At 43.8% G+C, this 5,000-nt stretch overlaps 1 protein-coding gene across 1 annotated transcript in view; it reads left to right on the forward strand.

The window, feature by feature from the left end:
• Window positions 1–5,000, forward strand: part of prpsap2 (phosphoribosyl pyrophosphate synthetase-associated protein 2) — a 60,315-nt gene that overhangs the window by 11,991 nt on the left and 43,324 nt on the right. The window lies entirely within an intron of this gene.

Genomic DNA, 5,000 nt, shown 5'->3' on the forward strand with positions numbered 1-5,000 from the left:
ATGGTACTGATAGAGATGGTACTGATAGAGATGGCAATAGAGATGGCACTGATAGAGATGGTACTGATAGAGATGGCAATAGAGATGGCACTGATAGAGATGGTACTGATAGAGATGGCACTGAGAGAGATGACACCAATAGAGATGGTACTGATAGAGATGGCACTGATAGAGATGGTACTGATAGAGATGGCACCAATAGAGATGGTACTGATAGAGATGGCAATAGAGATGGTACTGATAGAGATGGTACTGATAGAGATGGTACTGATAGAGATGGCACTGAGAGAGATGACACCAATAGAGATGGTACTGATAGAGATGGCACCGATGGAGATGGTACTGATAGAGATGGTACTGATAGAGATGGTACTGATAGAGATGGTACTGATAGAGATGGAGGAGAGGGTGAGAGGGATGGAGGAGAGGGTGAGGGGATTGGAGGAGAGGGTGAGGGGAATGGAGGAGAGGGAGAGGGGAATGGAGGAGAGGGTGAGGGGAATGGAGGAGAGGGGGATGGAGGAGAGGGAGAGGGGGATGGAGGAGATAGAGATGGTACTGATAGAGATGGCACCGATAGAGATGGTACTGGTAGAGATGGTACTGATAGAGATGGCACTGATAGAGATGGTACTGATAGAGATGGCACCAATAGAGATGGTACTGATAGAGATGGTACTGATAGAGATGGTACTGATAGAGATGGTACTGCTAGAGATGGTACTGGTAGAGATGGTACTGATAGAGATGGTACTGATAGAGATGACACCGATAGAGATGGTACTGATAGAGATGACACCGATAGAGATGACACTGGTAGAGATGGCACTGATAGAGATGGTACTGATAGAGATGGTACTGATAGAGATGGTACTGATAGAGATGGTACTGATAGAGATGACACCGATAGAGATGACACTGATAGAGATGGTACTGATAGAGATGGATAGAGATGGTACTGATAGAGATGGCACTGATAGAGATGGCACTGATAGAGATGGTACTGATAGAGATGGCACTGAGAGAGATGACACCAATAGAGATGGTACTGATAGAGATGGCACTGATAGAGATGGTACTGATAGAGATGGCACTGAGAGAGATGACACCAATAGAGATGGTACTGATAGAGATGGCAATAGAGATGGTACTGATAGAGATGGTACTGATAGAGATGGTACTGATAGAGATGGCACTGAGAGAGATGACACCAATAGAGATGGTACTGATAGAGATGGCACCGATGGAGATGGTACTGATAGAGATGGTACTGATAGAGATGGTACTGATAGAGATGGTACTGATAGAGATGGAGGAGAGGGTGAGAGGGATGGAGGAGAGGGTGAGGGGATTGGAGGAGAGGGTGAGGGGAATGGAGGAGAGGGAGAGGGGAATGGAGGAGAGGGTGAGGGGAATGGAGGAGAGGGGGATGGAGGAGAGGGAGAGGGGGATGGAGGAGATAGAGATGGTACTGATAGAGATGGCACCGATAGAGATGGTACTGGTAGAGATGGTACTGATAGAGATGGCACTGATAGAGATGGTACTGATAGAGATGGCACCAATAGAGATGGTACTGATAGAGATGGTACTGATAGAGATGGTACTGATAGAGATGGTACTGCTAGAGATGGTACTGGTAGAGATGGTACTGATAGAGATGGTACTGATAGAGATGACACCGATAGAGATGGTACTGATAGAGATGACACCGATAGAGATGACACTGGTAGAGATGGCACTGATAGAGATGGTACTGATAGAGATGGTACTGATAGAGATGGTACTGATAGAGATGACACCGATAGAGATGACACTGATAGAGATGGTACTGATAGAGATGGTACTGATAGAGATGGCACTGATAGAGATGGTACTGATAGAGATGGTACTGATAGAGATGGTACTGATAGAGATGGTACTGATAGAGAAGGTACTGATAGAGATGGTACTGATAGAAATGGTACTGCTAGAGATGGTACTGGTAGAGATGGTACTGATAGAGATGGTACTGATAGAGATGACACCGATAGAGATGGTACTGATAGAGATGACACCGATAGAGATGGTACTGGTAGAGATGGCACTGATAGAGATGGTACTGATAGAGATGGTACTGATAGAGATAGATAGATGATAGAGATGGACACTGATAGAGATGGTACTGATAGAGATGGTACTGATAGAGATGGCACTGATAGAGATGGTACTGATAGAGATGGTACGATAGAGATGGTACTGATAGAGATGGCACTGATAGAGATGGCACTGATAGAGATGGTACTGATAGAGATGGTACTGATAGAGATGATAGAGATACTGATAGAGATGGCACTGATAGAGATGGCACTGATAGAGATGGTACTAGAGATGGTACTGATAGAGATGGTACTGATAGAGACCGATAGAGATGGCACTGATAGAGATGCTACTGATAGAGATGGTACTGATAGAGATGGCATCGATAGAGATGGCACTGATAGAGATGGTACTGATAGAGATGGTACTGATAGAGATGGTACTGATAGAGATGGCATCGATAGAGATGGCACTGATAGAGATGGTACTGATAGAGATGGCACTGATAGAGATGGCACTGATAGAGATGGTACTGATAGAGATGGTACTGATAGAGATGGTACTGATAGAGATGGCACTGATAGAGATGGTACTGATAGAGATGGCACTGATAGAGATGGCACTGATAGAGATGGTACTGATAGACATGGTACTGATAGAGATGGCACTGATAGAGATGGTACTGATAGAGATGGCACCGATAGAGATGGTACTGATAGAGATGGCACTGATAGAGATGGCACTGATAGAGATGGTACTGATAGAGATGGTACTGATAGAGATGGTACTGATAGAGATGGTACCGATAGAGATGGCACCGATAGAGATGGTACCGATAGAGTTGGTACTGATAGAGATGGTACCGATAGAGATGGTACTGATAGAGATGGTACTGATAGAGATGGTACTGATAGAGATGGTACTGATAGAGATGGCACCGATAGAGATGGCACTGATAGAGATGCTACTGATAGAGATGGTACTGATAGAGATGGCATCGATAGAGATGGCACTGATAGAGATGGTACTGATAGAGATGGTACTGATAGAGATGGTACTGATAGAGATGGCATCGATAGAGATGGCACTGATAGAGATGGTACTGATAGAGATGGCACTGATAGAGATGGCACTGATAGAGATGGTACTGATAGAGATGGTACTGATAGAGATGGCACTGATAGAGATGGCACTGATAGAGATGGCACTGATAGAGATGGTACTGATAGACATGGTACTGATAGAGATGGCACTGATAGAGATGGTACTGATAGAGATGGCACTGATAGAGATGGTACTGATAGACATGGTACTGATAGAGATGGTACTGATAGAGATGGCAGCTTTGCTTCTCGTCCTTAAAAGTTTTATCGAAGTTTTATCACATACAACCGGGAAGAGCTATTGGATATCAGAGAGATGTCAATTTACCAGCATAACCAGCACTACGACCAGGAATAAGAGCAGCACTGCAAACAGGAATACAACCAGCACTACGACCAGGAATAAGACCAGCACGACAAACAGGAATACAACCAGCACTACGACCTGGAATAAGACCAGCACTACAAACAGGAATACAACCAGCACTACGACCAGGAATAAGACCAGCACTACGACCAGGAATACCAGCATCACTAAAACCAGGAATACAACCAGGAATAAAACCAGCACTACAGCCAGGAATACCACCAGAAATACGACCAGCACTACGACCAGCACTATGACCAGCACTACGACCAGCACTATGACCAGGAATACAACCAGCACTACTACCAAGAATACAACCAGCACTACTACCAGGAATACAACCAGCACTACTACCAGCACTATGACCAGGAATACGACCAGCACTACTACCAGCACTATGACCAGCACTACTACCAGGAATACGACCAGCACTACTACCAGCACTACTACCAGCACAACGACCAGGAATACGCCCAGGAATACGACCAGGAATACGACCAGCACTACGACCAGGAATACAACCAGGACATGACCAGGAATTACAACCAGGACTATGTGGAATAGCTTAGATATTACCTGTTAGATACTGCTGCACTGTCGGATCTAGAAGCACAAGAATTTCACTACAATCACAATAACATCTGATAACCATGTGACCATTAACATCTGCTAACCATGTGACCAATAACATCTGATAACCATGTGACCAATAACATCTGATAACCATGTGACCAATAACATCTGCTAACCATGTGACCATTAACATCTGCTAACCATGTGACCAATAACATCTGCTAACCATGTGACCAATAACATCTGCTAACCATGTGACCAATAACATCTGCTAACCATGTGACCAATAACATCTGCTAACCATGTGACCAATAACATCTGTAACCGTGTGTATGTGACCAATAACATCTGATAACCATGTGACCAATAACATCTGCTAACCATGTAACCATGTAACCATGTGACCAATAACATCTGATAACCATGTGACCAATAACATCCTAACCATGTAACCAATAACATCTGATAACCATGTGACCAATAACATCTGCTAACCATGTAACCAATAACATCTGATAACCATGTGACCAATAACATCTGCTAACCATGTGACCAATAACATCTGCTAACCATGTGACCAATAACATCTGCTAACCATGTAACCAATAACATCTGATAACCATGTGACCAATAACATCTGCTAACCATGTGACCAATAACATCTGCTAACCATGTGACCAATAACATCTGCTAACCATGTAACCAATAACATCTGACCAATAACATAACCATGTGACCAATAACATCTGCTAACCATGTGACCAATAACATCTGATAACCATGTGACCAATAACATCTGCTAACCATGTGTGACCAATAACATCTGATAACCATGTGACCAATAACATCTGATAACCATGTGACCAATAACATCTGCT

This window comes from Oncorhynchus keta, unplaced genomic scaffold (genome assembly GCF_023373465.1).
Source record: "Oncorhynchus keta strain PuntledgeMale-10-30-2019 unplaced genomic scaffold, Oket_V2 Un_contig_18663_pilon_pilon, whole genome shotgun sequence".
Classification (NCBI taxonomy): domain Eukaryota; kingdom Metazoa; phylum Chordata; class Actinopteri; order Salmoniformes; family Salmonidae; genus Oncorhynchus; species Oncorhynchus keta.